The 17,680-nt window shown below is 41.9% G+C and overlaps 1 pseudogene; it reads right to left on the bottom strand.

Annotated features, from left to right (window-relative positions):
- Positions 1-1,897: 1,897 nt before the first annotated feature.
- LOC142172814 (WAT1-related protein At3g30340-like) overlaps positions 1,898-17,680 on the bottom strand; it is a 56,412-nt pseudogene continuing 40,629 nt past the window's right edge.

The following is a 17,680-nucleotide window of genomic DNA, read 5'->3' as shown; positions in this document are numbered from 1 at the left end:
ACTTTCTTTCAATCCTTCACTACTTTCCTAAGATTTTAACCTAAAATCTAGGGTTTTCATGGTGGAAATTGGGGAATTTTGGTAGAATTAGGGATTTTTGAAAAATTGGGACTAGACCTCAAATTGAGTTTTGGTCCGAATTTCGGTTTGGAGCAAGCGGGCCTGGGAGTTAACTTTTGTTGATTTTTTCAATAATGACCTAAATTGCATTTTTTGCAATCGTGAGTAGTTCTTAAGGCTTAATTTGAATCGTTTGGTTGGTAAATTGCTAGATTCTATTGGTTCAGAGGCTTGTTTAAAAGGCAAAGTAGTGGTTGAGTTTTGAGTTTGGTCCTTAGAGTGAGGTAAGTATCGTGGTTAACCTTAACTTGAGGGAATATGACTTGTTTGTCTATTTGCTATATGTTTAGTTGTTGGGTACAACGTATATATGAGGTGGCGAGTACTTATGCGTTATTGTCGGGTTAAAGCATGCGGGTGAGACTTGGTTTCTTGTAATTATTGCTTCCATGTTTAGACTAGTATTGTTAAATTGATCGTTCCTATCATGTGTTTACGGATTTTGATGATAATTGAGTATTGATTTCAAAGTTGATGTTGGTATTGTGGAACTAAATGTTGAAGTAAGGCTCGTTCTTGTTATTTCCATCTCCCTGTTTTGACTTGTTCATTACTTGATGGTAAGGGAGTGTGTTAATACACGAAGGGTGATGTTGTGCCATATTGTCAGTGTTAATGCACGAAAGGTGATGCCGTGATATATTGTGAGTGTTAATGCACGAAGGTTGATGTCGTGCCATACTATGAGTGTTAATGCACGAAGGGTGATGTCGTGCCATGTTATGGGAGTTAATGCACGAAGGGTGATGTCGTGCCGTTTCTATCGATTTATATGGTGAGGTTGAGAGTAAAAGCACGAAGGGTGATGCCGTGCACTTTTCTTTACTATGTTTAACTGTTTTCATTGGTTCAAGGAATATTGGTTGTTCTAGTTATCAATGCCATTGTGATTCTCTTATATTGTATTCCCCTCAGCATGTCCCCCTCCCGATATTACTTGACTAGCTTATATCGCTCTTATTTGTACATATACGGTTATCTGCACATGTTTATTATGTGGGTGTCTTGTCATAGCCTCGTCACTACTTCGTCGAGGTTAGGCTCGACATTTACCAGTACATGGGGTCGGATGTATTAATACTACACTCTACACTTATTGTGCAAATTTTGGTACCGGCCCTAGATAATTGTAAGGTTAGCAGCTGGATTGCTTCACATGAGACCCAAGATAGATCTGCTGGCGTCCATAGACCCTGGAGTCTCTTCCCAGTCTTGTTATTTTAGTGTTTCTTTTTCTTCAAAATAGAGTATTTTCTTTCAAACTCTGCTTGTAGTAAATCATAGTAGCTCGTGAGTTGTGACTCCAGATCCTAAATGTTTCAGATGTTATTGGTTTTATGCTATTCCGCAAACTAGTTTTAGTTTCTATTTAATGTAATTGTTCTGGTTATTGAAATAGGCTAAAGTTGATATTAAAAATCCTCTAACGTTGGCTTGCCTAGCAAGTGAAATGTTAGGCGCCATCACGATCCTGACGGTGGGAATTCCGGATCGTAACAGTAGATCATTATCAATTTTATACGAGTCATGCGCTTATCGGATGGCAAATTAGCCTAATGCAGGGGGAGAGGGCACAACAACATTTGTCATAAAAAGTTTGAACACAAAAAATATTAAATTTATTGAAACCAGCAAAGGATTATTTTCTTTGCTAGTAAAAAATAATCCAATGATCTTCCATTCCAAATATTTCAGGAACATCAAAACAAGATCATACATTGTGGAATTATAACATTATCTGGTGCTTCAGATTGAACTTCAGTTGCATGTGAACTTTTTAAGTATGAGTTGGACTTGTAGTAATTGGTAGAGTAGACTGTCCTTATTTCCTGTTGCTGGAGGATTCTTGTAAATCTCTGCTTCTTTTCTTTTATCCCATAGAAGATAATACAAACCAATAATAACCACAATGGATCCCAATATGCTGTCAAAGAGAAAAAAAAATTTGAATTAACAATAACTCATCGATCCCAAATTATTTAGGACTGAGGCGTAATTATTGTTACGTAACAGTAACAAGGCAGTTGAGTAAACTTGAGAGCTTAGATTTTTCCCCTAAAGATATGGGCCGACTTTTGAGAAAATATCCATTGCTTTTCACTTAAAGTTCAGAAGAATAATCTTCCTACTTTTGAATTATGGTAACATCTTAAGATTCTAATCATCAATTGAATATTAAAAATGTATACTATATAACTTGCCGGGAATTTGAATTTTATAGGTTAGAGTTTGATATTCTATCGCATTCTGTTTGATTTGTCTTTTAATATATATACAAGACTTGAGCCAAAACTATCATGTTCAAATGAACCATAACATGTGCTATGCAACCGCCCCTATAAACATGTACTTTTTTACCAAATTATTCTCTTGATGTCCATCTTTAATTTTTTATTTTAATAAAATATGGTACTATAAGAGAGAATAAGATGTAACCTTCCCAAGTGAATTTGAGCATGAAGTATGGAGATGTCAAAGATAACAGCAAAAATCTGAATGAGGGGACTGAATGCTGAGGTGAAAACAGCACCTTTTTGTTTTACGCACCATGACATTACAACATAGCATAAACCTGATCCTACTATTCCCTGCATACATTCAGAGACTCTTCCATTATTTTGTATTCAAATTGTAACTTCCATTTCCTTGAATTATCACTGCAATCAAATAGCTTTTACTATAAGAAATCTAAATTATTAGGTGGGGAAAATAACTTAGCAAATCCGAAGTAGTTGATAAGTATCAAGTGCTGAAACTAATTTTATAAATAAACAGTTACATATTTGAATAAAAGTGTTGGAAGTAATTATAAGCAATATATTGATGTAATTGGTGAAAAGTACTAATAACCACTTTTTTAGATAAAATGACTGAAACAACGCCCTTGAAGTTGTATACATTAAATATAAATTTAAGAGTATTTTTACGTGAAAAATGACTGAACAAGAAAATAGAACAAAATTAGGATAAAAAAAGTAAAAATATTGATCAAATCAAAAAATGTTTATAAGCTAAACAATTATAAGTTGGGGTGACTAAAACACCATTGTTTTGATTGATTTCGACTTATAATTAAATCATTTTTGGTATTTACCAAATATGCATATAAATAAAAAAGTACTTATAAGCTAACCGAAACACCTTTCAAGAGAAGGTATTGTATTCACATGTATGAAAGGGAGGTTACTTACACAAAATATGACACTTAGGATCTCTAAACCTCCTTTGAGTATCCATTTTGATATATTTCTGCTAATGATAAAGCTCAAAATTGCAGACTGAAATGCTCCAAATAATGACATAATTGCAGTGCTTGAGTACTGATAAGGATAATTGATAATAGGTGAATTTAACTATAATCAGGCCCTAAATAACCACCTTTTTGTATAGTTTGAATGATAAAAGTGATAACAAAATGCTCTTATTAGTGTTTTTCATGCTTTGCAGGTTATATATGACCAGAGAAGGCTATGGAGTACTTTTGGGATCAAATATGGAGAAAAAGAGGCAGATCATAAAATTCCGTCAAGTAAACCACGCGAAACAGCTCAAGTCAGAACGGAAAGAGTACTGTCGCGGTTCCACCGTGATCGCGGCAGAACCGCGGTAGAAGAGGGCTGCAGACAAAGTGAGAATCAGAGAGCAAGTTTGGCCACGACCGCGGCAGAACCGCGGCGGAGGCGGAGAACTTCAGGGACTAAAGTGCAAAACACGGGATTTTTAGCCCAAAACCCTATTTTAACTACTAGACTCCACCCAAGAGAGGCATGTATTGTTTTAGAGAGTATTTTGGCAAGAAGAAAAATTGTGAGAGATCACCCAAAAACATCTTTCTTCTTTTCTTTATTTTTTCTTGCAAGTTTTATGATGAATGTTGTTTTAGTTTGTTTACCCATAGTTATGAGTAGCTAACTCCTTTGTATAAGGTTTTGATGGAACCTATTGGGGGATGAACTTCTTGTTTATGTGAATACAAATTGCTAGTCTCAATCTTTATTTGTTCAACTTTGTGTGTGTTGTAGTTAATTGACAGGATCCTCAATTAGATGTGCCTATTTAGTGTGCATAACTCGGGAGAGAGTACATATTTAGGTTATTGTTGAACAACACCACTCCCAAAGTATAAGAGGGGTCTATAACTGCGGGTTTAAAGGCGAGATTAGGGATAACGAAGACTTGAGTGCAATCTAAAGTGAACCGTATTAATTAGAGCTAGCTAGTGTACCTCGGGAGAGTGCATTGAGTATATTACTGTGATTACTCGGGAGAGATTTACGGTAAGATGAGCATTCATGGTTGATAGAGAGGTGTTGGTCAATTTGTATGAAACATAAACAGATGGGATTCCGTCAATAGGGGAAGTCATTACCTTAGCGTTTTCTCATTATTGTTTACAACCTTAGCATCCTTAGTTTACAGCTGCTTATTTACTTACAATTTTAGTCATTGAAGACACCATCAACTGTGATTCAAACGTTTGGGGAAATTGGTTCTCAAGAGTTTAGTAGGTCTAAAGATAGTGATTGATAGGTTAATTCTCTATGGATTCGACTCTGGGCAGAATACTCAGGTTATATTTGCAACGTCCGCATTCTCCCTTTTATAAGGCATAGTTGGGCGTGATCAAATTTTGGCGCCGTTGTCGGGGAGTTAACGGAATTATCAATTACCATTGATAGAAATACAAAAATTCTTAGTATAGTCAGTTTTCTCTACACCAAGTTTTGATTGAAAATTTTGACGGTTGTTGACGTGGTTGCACAGGTTTATGCCTAGAAACACTACGAGGACTAGATAATTACTTGAAGGACTCTCAGACCCCGAGAAAACATTCCGGATATTGAACCGTGCCAACAAAAGACTTCAACAACCTCATCAAACACACAAACTCGAAATTGACATGGGTGACGTAGACAACGTCAACAGAAACGTCAGAGATATGGCACCTCCTGTGCCTGAGGCTGCACTATATGACTGGACACAACCCACAGCTGACAATCTGGCCACTGCCATTGTTGTGCTCGAGATAAAAGCTGAATAGTTCCAGATCACGAACAACATATTGCACTTGCTGCAAAACAAGGGACTATTTTCTGGGACACCAGCCGAAGATCCTCAGCAACACTTTAAGAACTTCTTGTCGATTTGCAAAACTCAAAGGCAACCCAATGTAACTTCGGAAGCAATCAGACTGTTATTATTTCTATTCTCGGTGATAGGAGCTGCTCAGGTCTGGCTAAACTCACTCCCCATAAACTCTATAGAAACTTGGGATGAGTTAGTCAAGCAATTTCACATCAAGTTCCACCCTCCCAACAAAACAGCTCAACAAATTGATGAGATCGTGAGCTTTAAACAGAAACCTATGGAGACACTGCATGAGACATGGAGCCGGTTTAAAGGAATGTTGGTTATATGTCCATACCATGGTATTCCAAATAAGATGTTGGGATAACGGTTTTACATGGGATTGTCAGATAGCATGAAGAACATTGTAGATGCCTCAGCTGGTAGGGCATTTTTGAGCAAAACTTGGAGAGAAGGTCAGAGTCTGCTTGACAAAATGGCTCAGAATTCGGGGTGGACGACGAGGAATGCACCTATCACTCCAGTGGTACACTCAATGCCTTTTGACCCATCAAATACCAAGGCTAAAAATGTGGCAACCCTTTTGACACAAATGAGCATACTCACCAAAAAGGTGGAGGAATCATGGCAGAAACAACAAGTGCACATTGTAGATACTACCAATGGGTCCTTGTGCACATCTTGCATTAGTCAGCCAGTTGGTAATCCTTGGAATGCAGAACATGATCATCATCATCAGCACCCTGAAGACATGAACTATGTGTCAAACTATGGAGGCCAGAGACAGGGCAATCAGAATTGGGGTCAGCAAACTCAGCAGCCATACAGACCACCTCAGCCACAGTACAATGCTGGAAACATGGGAGGTATGAGACCTCCCAACAATATGGCACCTTATCCAAGGCCACAGGGGTACAACAATTAGCAGCAAGGGTATCCCCCACCTCAGCAACAGCATGGTGGAAGGCAAGAAGATGGGTTCACGAGACTTGAAGCAATGGTGCAGCAGGTTATTGGGTCCAATGCAAAAATAAATGAAAGAGTAGATGCACATGACGCAGCAATCAAAAATATTGAAGTGCAATTGGGCAAAATTTCAATGTCTCTGAACAACCGTCCTCAGGGGACATTACCTATAGACACCCAGATTAATCCAAAAGATTAGGGTCCAGAGCAGCTGATGGCAATGAGTCTCCGTAATGGCAGGGATCTAGATGTAGAACAAGAGAGAGCTCGAGAAAATATACAGGATGAGACATTCATTCCACTGCGCATTGAGCTGGATGAGTCTACGATACTGACAGAAGTGACAGTCCAACCTGCTCAGGAAGAAAAGAACATTCAGCAGGAGATCGAGAAAGTAGATGAGCCAGTTGAAGAGCCAGTAGTTGAAATAGAATCTGATAAAGAGAAGTCCCAAGTGAATGGGAAGAAGAGACCTCCTGCACCTTTTCCACAGAGGTTGGCCAAGCATCAAAAGGAGGAGCAGTATAAAAAGTTCTTTGAAATACTCAAACAAATCCAGGTAAATATTCCACTGATTGAAGCTTTAAAGGAGATGCCTGGGTACGCAAAAATGATGAAGGACTTGATGTCCCGGAAATTTGATTTTCAAGACTTGGCTACGGTTACACTTACTCGGACCTGTAGTGCAGTGGTGACGATACCTATTGCTGAAAAGTTGTCTGATCCAGGTAGCTTTAAAATTCCATGCACTATTGGGAATTTTGCCTTTGCTAAGGCGCTCTGTGATTTAGGGGCCAACATTAATTTTATGCCCCTGGATATCTATAATAGGTTGGGCATTGGGAGAGCTAGACCCACCTCCATGTTGCTGCAGCTGGCCGATAGGACTGTGAAGTGTCCATTCGGTATCCTTGATGATGTGCTTATTCAGGTGGGGAAATTTGTATTCCCTGCAGATTTTGTGATCTTGGATTGCAAAGTGGATGAAGAGATTCCTATAATCTTAGGAAGACCATTCTTGGCCACGGGGAGAGCTCTGATTGACTGTGAGACTGGGGAGCTCAAAATGAGACTCAATGATGAGGAAATAACGTTCAATGTGCAGAAGTCTATGAGGCGACCAAGCGAGTTCGCCAATTGCTCTCTTATTGATGTCGTGGATGTAATTGTAGAGTCTGATGATGAGGTGTTGACAATTAAGGACCCTCTTGCTGCATGTTTGATGAACTTAGATGAAGTGAATGGTGAGGATTTGGTGGAATGGGTGTTGGCATTGGAAGGTAGAGGGTTCTAGGAGAGAAATCTAGAGTTTGAGCCCTTGCACTTAGAAAAGAGAGAAACTCCTCCAGCTAAGCCATCCATTGAAGAACCACCAAAGCTAGAGTTAAAGCCATTGCCAGCCCACCTCAGGTATGAATTTCTGGGACCTGACTCCACATTACCTTTTATTATCTCATCTAGTTTGTTAGATGTGCATGTTCAAAAAATTTTACAGGTACTAAAGGAGATCAAAACTGCCATAGGGTGGACCATGGAAGACATCAGGGGGATCAGCCCCACCTACTGCATACACAAGATTCTGCTGGAAGAGGGGCACAAACCTTCTAGGGAACATCAGAGGAGGTTGAACCCCAACATGAAGGAAGTGGTGAAGAAGGAGGTGATAAAGTGGTTGGATGCGAGAATTATTTTCCCAATCTCTGACAGCAGCTGGGTGAGCCCAGTGCAATGTGTTCCTAAAAAGGGTGGCATGATGGTTGTGACAAATGACAACAATGAACTGATCTCAACAAGAACCGTCACAGGCTGGAGAATTTGTATGGACTATCGAAAGTTGAATCTAGCCACCCGGAAAGACCACTTCCCACTTCCCTTCATTGATCAGATGTTGGACAGATTGGCAGGGAGGTCACACTTCTGTTTTCTGGACGGGTACTCAGGGTACAATCAGATCTCCATTGAACCAGAGGACAGAGAGAAAACCTCCTTCACATGCCCGTATGGCATTTATGCCTTTAGACGGATGCCCTTTGGCCTATGCAATGCACTTGCCACATTCCAACGGTGCATGATGGCCATATTTACTAACATGGTTGAGGACATAATGGAGGTGTTCATGGATGACTTCTCTGTAGTGGGGAAGTCATTTGATGAGTGCCTGATAAATCTGATGCGTGTGCTGAAACGGTGCATCTAGACTAACTTGGTTCTTAACTAGGAGAAGTGCCATTTCATGGTACAAGAAGGCATAGTCTTGGGGCACCGGGTGTCAAGCAAGGGAATAGAGGTGGATCGCATGAAAGTTGATATAATAGCAAAGCTTCCCCCACCAACTTCAGTCAAAACCATCAGAAGCTTCCTTGGACATGCCTATTTTTACCGGAGGTTCATAAAAGACTTCTCCAAAATCGCCAACCCCCTCTGTAAGTTGTTAGAAAAAGATCACCCGTTTTTGTTTTCTGATGATTGCAGGGTAGCATTTGAGGAGTTGAATAAGAGACTAGTCACAACACCCATCATTGTTGCCCCCAACTGGGAGCAACCGTTCGAACTAATGTGTGATGCCAGTGACTATGCAGTGGGAGCAGTGCTGGGCCAACGGAAAGACAAACTGATGCACCCAATCTACTATGCTAGTAGAACACTAAGTGGAGCCTAGTTGAACTACACGGTGAGTGAAAAGGAGATGTTGGCTGTAGTGTTCGCGTTTGACAAGTTCCGATCCTACCTGATAGGGTCCAAGGTAATTGTATATACTGACCATGCAGCTCTCAGGTACTTAATAGAAAAGAAAGAATCTAAGCCATGCCTGATTCGTTGGGTGTTGCTATTGCAAGAGTTCGATCTTGAGATTCGTGACTGTAAGGGCACTGAGAATCAAGTCACTGATCATCTATCTCGACTTGAGGGAGCTGAAAATGTAGTTGAGGTTGAGGAAATACTGGAAACTTTTCCAGACGAGCAGCTACTCGCCACCACTCATCAGGAAGCGCCATGGTATGCAGACTTTGCTAATTACCTGGCCAATGGTATAGTTCCTCACGACCTTTCATCGATCCAAAGGAAAAGATTTTTTCGTGAAAGCCACCAGTATTACTGGGATGAACCTTATCTGTTTAGAATATGCCTTGATAATATGATCCGGAGATGCATCCCCGAGATAGAGCAATTTTCTATTTTGCAGGCTTGTCACGCATCGGCGTATGGTGGACACTTTGGAGGGGTTAGGACAGCGGCAAAGGTGCTAGAGGCTGGATTCTTCTGGCCGACAGTTTTTAAAAATGCGCACCTATGGGTGAAGGGCTAGAATGAATGTCAGCGGACCGGGAACATTTCCCGACTCCATGAGATGCCCATGAACCCAATTCAAGAGGTGCAAGTGTTTGACGTCTGGGGGATTGACTTCATGGGTCCCTTCGTCAGCTCCTATGGCAATAAGTACATTATTGTTGCTGTAGACTATGTGTCCAAATGGGTAGAAGCTGCGGCGTTACCCACCAATGATGCAAAAGTGGTGGTGGGATTTCAAAAGAAGAACATATTCACCCGCTTTGGGACACCACGAGCAATTATCAGTGATGGAGGCACTCATTTATGCAACAGGGCCTTTGAAAAGTTGCTTGCTAAGTACGATGTGCGCCACAAGGTAGCTACTCCTTATCACCCGCAGACTAGTGGACAGGTTGAAGTGTCCAACAGAGAAATCAAGAGTGTGTTAACCAAAACTGTAAATGCCACAAGAACTGATTGGGCGAGGAAGCTAGATGATGCACTCTGGGCGTACAAAACTGCCTTCAAAACTCCAATTGGTATGTCACCATACAAGTTGGTGTTTGGGAAGGCCTTCCACCTGCCAGTGGAACTTGAACATAAAGCATGGTGGGCATTGAAACAGCTGAACTTAAATATGGAAGTTGCGGGCACGTCAAGAGTCACTGAATTGCATGAGCTCGAGGAGTTCAGATATCTTGCTTTTGAGAGCACAAAATTGTACAAGGAGAGAATGAAGAGGCTGCACGACCAGAACATTGTTGAGAGAAATTTCAAACCTGGGGACATGGTACTGCTATACAACTCAAGACTACGTCAGTTCCCAGGTAAACTTAAGTCTCGATGGTCTGGACCATTTTGAGTAGTTGAAGTTTTCCCTTCAGGAGCTGTTGAGATTGCCACAGAGAATGACTCTCATACATTCAGAGTCAATGGTCAGAGATTGAAGTCATATGTGGGCATGAGCGAGAAAAAGGAAGTGTCTGAGTTGCACCTGACTGACCCACAGAGGTCGAGCGAGCCATAAATGCGCTCATCCTGCGTCGTGCCGCGACGTTAAATCAGGCGCTGCATGGGAGGCAACTCAGGAAATTGTTGTAAGTGTAACACATTATATAAATAAATAAAAAAATTAAATAAATAAATAAAATTAGACAACTGCCCAGACCGCGGTTCCATCATGACCGCGGTTTGACCCTCTCTGAACTTCGTCTACCGCGGTTCCACCACAACCATTGTTATCTTCTCCACACCCCCTCTCACCACCACCCACCCCTTCCAACCTTCATCAAGTAAGTGTTCTCTTCTTTTTAATTCTATTTCCTCTTCTAATTATTGTAATCTAGTCTAAACTAGTTTAGTTAAACCCTAGGTAGGAATAATGTAGATTTTCTTTCAATTTTTGCTTCTTCTCTGTTTTTATTATTGTATTTTCTTCTTGTGGATTTGTTTGGTGCTAAAATGGTTGGGTTTTTCTTATACTTCGATTGTGGGAGTTGTTTAGATGATTTGGAGGCCTAGAAATAATTTTTGTGGTGTAGTTTGGTGGAGGGCCCTTTTTGGCCGAAAATTTGGGGCTTGTGGTGCTATTTTGAGGCATTTTGTGTGTATCCTAGGTTGTGGTGGTATTGTATTTGGTGAATGGTGGTGTTATATTTAACGTGAATCACTTGAGGGAGTAAGTGTGGGGTGTTGTATGCCAGGATTTGTAAGAAAGTTGTGGGGCCATTTTGGAGGTTGTAACCTGGAACACCTCATTAGTTGGGGGTTTGGCATAGTGTATGAATGGAATAAATGGGGGTTATTATTTGATGTCATCGGGTGGTGAAGTCTGAGTAACCATCCGACTGGCCCATGCAGGATATCTTTGATGGTTTTCTTGTATTCTTTGCAGGTCATATGGCACGTAAGAAGCAAAAGAGATCGGCAGGCACGTCCCAACAGCCTACATATGATGCCTCAAGGTTCGAATCAGAATTGGCAGAGGACGACTTTCATGCCAAGGCCTCAAAGAGCTTCATCCCTGAGATTCCGATTGACAGGGCGACCCTCCGTGCAGAAAAGGAGGAGATGTATGAGGAAATTCGGCGGAGGGAAATGGATTTCTTATTTGATGAACCCGAAACGGTGAACAGGATGCTTGTAAGGGAGTTCTACGCGAACTGCCCATCACATACGTTGCGGGAGGTGACTGTGCGGGGCAAATTGGTAGATGCCTCAGTTGAAACTATTCAACAGGTGTTGCGGCTGCCTTGGTTTACTGGTGACGTCGACTATTACCAGGACGCACCAGGACTTACTTGGGATATTATGAATGATGCACTCTGCACAGGGGGGCAACCAATCTGGATACGTGACCATATCACCCTGAACTCCAATTCATTCACCCATTTGGCTAAGTGTTGGCTCACTGTCATTTGCAGCCGGTTCTTGCCCTCTGGCAACACGACTGACGTGAACTTCCAAAGAGCCCTCTTGACGTGGTGCTTCGTCACTTAGAAAGATTTTGATGCGGCAAGACTTATTGGTGATGAAATGATCATACGGTCCCCGCTGAGGTCAAAGGGATTCTACTTCTCCTCCCTGGTGACTACATTGTGCCTGCTGAAGAATGTCCCCACCCATCCTACTGATGAAGAGTTTCCCCCTAAAGCAGCTTTCATAGCTTCGGTCATCAGAGTGGGCAGGAGTACCCGCACCACCATTCAGATCGGTGATGAGAAGGATGACCCGGTTCCCATGGCACCAACCAGGAGATCCTATGACAGTGCCGGACCCTCTCGACACCCTCATGCTGGGGCAGGCTTATCCAGATCATAGTCCACCTAGCCTATGTTGCGTACTATGGAGGACGAGGTTGCGGATATTCGCACCTCGGTGGAGGGCCGACACACACGTATGGATGCCATGTCTAAGCGGCAAGCCAGGTCTGAGAGTCGGTTCATGTCCTAGTTCCGTGCTTTGGAGAGGGCTTGCCATGTGGACCCCAGCACCGTCTCCGACTCTGATTGAGGCTCAGGGAAGTCTTCTTACCCTTCTGCTCGTTATTTATTATATGACATGGGGACATGTCATAATTTTTAAGTGTGAGGTGGGAGACTTGCTTGGGTAATGTGTTGTAGTGTATATAGACATGGTGTATGTTGTAGTATTTGATTGGTGTTGTTGTGTATAATTGACTGTACTCACAATAGAAGTAACCGACTTGGCCCAACGACGCACACTTGTCGACGGGTCTCTTGAGGGTCAAAGTCGAATTTAATATATATATAAATTGTAAAGGACTCTCCCTGAGGACGGACCACTTGGACAGTACTCTTGAGGGAAGTAGTCCATATAGTTTCTTTATTTTATTTTATTTTTTCTTTTTTTAGGTAGTGTAGTAATTTTCCCTTAGTTTTTCTTTTGACCACGGTTCTTTTCCAAGGGCTTTTATTAAACCGCGTTAGGTAGATTTTTTGTTTGTAGTTTTAGGACCAAAATGGGTGAAGGCTAGAATGCAACCCTTGATGTACACACCTGAGAATAACAAAAATGAACATGAGGGTGCGACGTCTAGGCTCGTTTGTAGACTCGTAAATCTATGCCTTAATTTTGCACATCCTGTCTTGCTTGAATGCTCGTATGAGTGTGTTGATAAACTGATTCGGAATGAGTTACATGCCAAGTGTGTATGAGCTATTACTTATATTTTGTGCTTGCATGTGATACCTAGAACTTGCCATCTGTGTTTGCAAAGCGAAATAGAAGTTGTTTGGTTTTAGAGATGATTGAGGCATTTCTTTGTGTAGCCTGTATATTTGTGAATCCACTTGTATATATTGTCATAGTTAACCCCTTTGAGCCTGAAGCCTGTTCTTTGATAACCCTATAATTACCTATATCCCTGTGTTTGAATAGTTTGACTGTTTGACCCTGTACCTCCTAGAAGCACTTGAATTACTAAAGAACATACAAAAGTCAAAGTGTGGGGTGGTAAGGAAGTAGGAAAAAAGGGGAATCAGGAAAGAAATACTTTAATGGTGCAATGGATTTGTAAAAAAAAATAGTTGCACCTAAAGAAAAATGGGGGTCACCTATGAACTGAAATGTGGAAGAACGGGTGGGCTGAGCATGGAAATTGAAATAAAAGGAAGTGTATTAAAAGTGCTTAGGGAGGCTAGTCACTATATCCAAATATATCATACCTTTCCCTTAGCCTACATTACAATCAAATAAAGACCTCTTGATCTTTGACTGAATAGTTCGATTAGTAGAGTACTACACTAGGGGCAAGCTTATGGTGTGTCTGTGTGGCATGTGAATGTTCTTTGCTGAGAGTGAGTGAATTCTGCCTATCTTTGGTTCTTTGTTGCTTGAATTTTATGTGTGTGGAACTTCTCTCAGAATTATGATGTGAGGGCATGTGACTCAGTAAGAAAAAGTGAGTTTTCACCTCTATTAGAGTAACTAGAGTGAGCATGAGTGTGTCATGGTGTTAGAGTCTTCATCTGAGGCGTGACTGTTGCACTGCTTAGGTTGTTCCTTCATAATGGCGGGTGTGGCATAAAAATTGGGTAATGCATCGAACGATTAGGCCTAGAAGTGTGGTGTAACATGCTCGAGGACGAGCAAAGGTAAGTGTGGGGTGTTGATAATAGGTGAATTTAACTATAATCAGGCCCTAAATAACCACCTTCTTGTATAGTTTGGATGATAAAAGTGATAACAAAATAGTCAGTTACCATTGATAGAATTACAAAAGTGATATCAAATTTTGGCGCCGTTGCCGGGGAGTTAACGGAATTATCAATTACCATTGATAGAAATACAAAAATTCTTAGTATAGTCAGTTTTCTCTACACCAAGTTTTGATTGAAAATTTTGACGGTTGTTGACGTGGTTGCACAAGTGTATGCCTAGAAACTCTACGAGGACTGGATAATTACTTGAAGGACTCTCAGACCCCGAGAAAACATTCCGGATATTGAACCGTGCTAACAAAAGACTTCAACAACCTCATCAAACACACAAACTCGAAATTGACATGGGTGACGTAGACAACGTCAACAGAAACGTCAGAGATATGGCACCTCCTGTGTCTGAGGCTGCACTATATGACTGGGCACAACCCACAGCTGACAATCTGGCCACTGCCATTCTTGTGCCCGAGACACAAGCTGAATAGTTCCAGATCACGAACAACATGCTGCACTTGCTGCAAAACAAGAGACTATTTTCTGGGACACCAACCGAAGATCCTCAGCAGCACTTGAAGAACTTCCTGTCGATTTGCAAAACTCAAAGGCAACCCAATGTAACTCCGGAAGCAATCAGACTGTTATTATTTCCATTCTCGGTGATAAGAGCTGCTCAGGTCTGGCTAAACTCACTCCCCATAAACTCTATAGAAACTTGGGATGAGTTAGTCAAGCAATTTCACATCAAGTTCCACCCTCCCAACAAAACAGCTCAACAAATTGATGAGATCGTGAGCTTTAAACAGAAACCTATGGAGACACTGCATGAGACATGGAGCCGGTTTAAAGGAATGTTGGTTATATGTCCACACCATGGTATTCCAGATCAGATGTTGGGACAACGGTTTTACATGGGATTGTCAGATAGCATGAAGAACATTGTAGATGCCTCAGCTGGTAGGGCATTTTTGAGCAAAACTTGGAGAGAAGGTCAGAGTCTGCTTGACAAAATGGCTCAGAATTCGGGGTGGACGACGAGGAATGCACCTATCACTCCAGTGGTACACTTAGTGCCTTTTGACCCATCAAATACCATGGCTGAAAATGTGGCGACCCTTTTGACACAGATGAGCATACTCACCAAAAAGGTGGAGGAATCAGGGCAGAAACAACAAGTGCACATTGTAGATACTACCAATGGGGGCTTGTGCACATCTTGCATTAGTCAGCCAGTTGGTAATCCTTGGAATGCAGAACATGATGATCATCATCAGCACCCTGAAGACATGAACTATGTGTCAAACTATGGAGGCCAGAGACAGGGCAATCAGAATTGGGGTCAGCAAAATCAGCAGCCATACAGACCACCTCAGCCACAGTACAATGCTGGAAACATGGGAGGTATGAGACCTCCCAACAATATGGCACCTTATCCAAGGCCACAGGGGTACAACAATCAGCAGCAAGGGTATCCCCCACCTCAGCAACAACATGGTGGAAGGCAAGAAGATGGGTTCACGAGACTTGAAGCAATGGTGCAGTAGGTTATTGGGTCCAATGCAAAAATAAATGAAAGAGTAGATGCACATGACGCAGCAATCAAAAATATTGAAGTGCAATTGGGCCAAATTTCAATGTCTCTGAACAACCGTCCTCAGGGAACATTACCTGCAGATACCCAGATTAATCCAAAAGATCAGGGCCCAAAGCAGCTGATGGTGGTGAGTCTCCGTAATGGCAGGGATCTAGATGTAGAACAAGAGAGAGCTCAAGAAAATATACAGGCTGAGACATTCATTCCACTGCCCATTGAGCTGGATGAGTCTACGATACTGATAGAAGTGACAGTCCAACCTGCTCAGGAAGAAAAGAACATTCAGCAGGAGATCGAGAAAGTAGATGAGCCAGTTGAAGAGCCAGTAGTTAAAATAGAATCTGATAAAGAGAAGTCCCAAGTGATTGGGAAGAAGAGACCTCCTGCACCCTTTCCACAGACGTTGGCCAAGCATCAAAAGGAGGAGCAGTATAAAAAGTTCTTTGAAATGCTCAAACAAATCCAGGTAAATATTCCACTGATTGAAGCTTTAAAGGAGATGCCTGGGTACGCAAAAATGATGAAGGACTTGATGTCCCGGAAATTTGATTTTCAAGACTTGGCTACGGTTACACTTACTCGGACCTGTAGTGCAGTGGTGACGATACCTATTGCTGAAAAACTGTCTGATCCAGGTAGCTTTACAATTCCATGCACTATTGGGAATTTCGCCTTTGATAAGGCACTCTGTGATTTAGGGGCCAACATTAATTTTATGCCCCTAGCTATCTATAAGAGGTTGGGCATTGGGAGAGCTAGACCCACCTCCATGTTGCTGCAGCTGGCCGATAGGACTGTGAAGCGTCCATTCGGTATCCTTGATGATGTGCTTATTCAGGTGGGGAAATTTGTGTTCCCTGCAGATTTTGTGATCTTGGATTGCAAAGTGGATGAAGAGATTCCTATAATCTTAGGAAGACCATTCTTGGCCACGGGGAGAGCTCTAATTGACTGTGATACTGGGGAACTCAAAATGAGACTCAATGATGAGGAAATAACGTTCAATGTGCAGAAGTCTATGAAGCAACCAAGCGAGTTCGCCAATTGCTCTCTTATTGATGCCAAGGATGTAATTGTAGATTCTGATGATGAGGTGTTGACAATTGAGGACCCTCTTGCTGCATGTTTGATGAACTTAGATGAAGTGAATGGGGAGGATTTGGCGGAATGGGTGTTGGCATTGGAAGGTAGAGGGTTCTAGGAGAGAAATCTAGAGTTTGAGCCCTTGCACTTAGAAAAGAGAGAAACTCCTCCAACTAAGCCATCCATTGAAGAACCACCAATGCTAGAGTTAAAGCAATTGCCAGCCCACCTCAGGTATGAATTTCTGGGACCTGACTCCATATTACCTGTTATTATCTCATCTAGTTTGTTAGATGTGCATGTTCAAAAAATTTTACAGGTACTAAAGGAGATCAAAACTGCCATAGGGTGGACCATGGAAGACATCAGGGGGATCAGCCCCACCTACTGCATACACAAGATTCTGCTGGAAGAGGGGCACAAACCTTCTAGGGAACATCAGAGGAGGCTGAACCCCAACATGAAGGAAGTGGTGAAGAAGGAGGTGATAAAGTGGTTGGATGCGAGAATTATTTTCCCAATCTCTGACAGCAGCTGGGTGAGCCCAGTGCAATGTGTTCCTAAAAATGGTGGCATGATGGTTGTGACAAATGACAACAATGAACTGATCTCAACAAGAACTGTCACAGGCTGGAGAATTTGTATGGACTATCGAAAGTTGAATCTAGCCACCCGGAAAGACCACTTCCCACTTCCCTTCATTGATCAGATGTTGGACAGATTGGCAGGGAGGTCACACTTCTATTTTCTGGATGGGTACTCAGGGTACAATCAGATCTCTATTGAACCGGAGGACAGAGAGAAAACCTCCTTCACATGCCCGTATGGCATTTATGCCTTTAGACGGATGCCCTTTGGCCTATGCAATGCACTTGCCACA

The sequence above is a fragment of the Nicotiana tabacum genome, chromosome 18 (assembly GCF_000715075.1).
Source record: "Nicotiana tabacum cultivar K326 chromosome 18, ASM71507v2, whole genome shotgun sequence".
Taxonomy (NCBI): domain Eukaryota; kingdom Viridiplantae; phylum Streptophyta; class Magnoliopsida; order Solanales; family Solanaceae; genus Nicotiana; species Nicotiana tabacum.
This window is presented reverse-complemented; position numbering and strand designations above follow the sequence as displayed.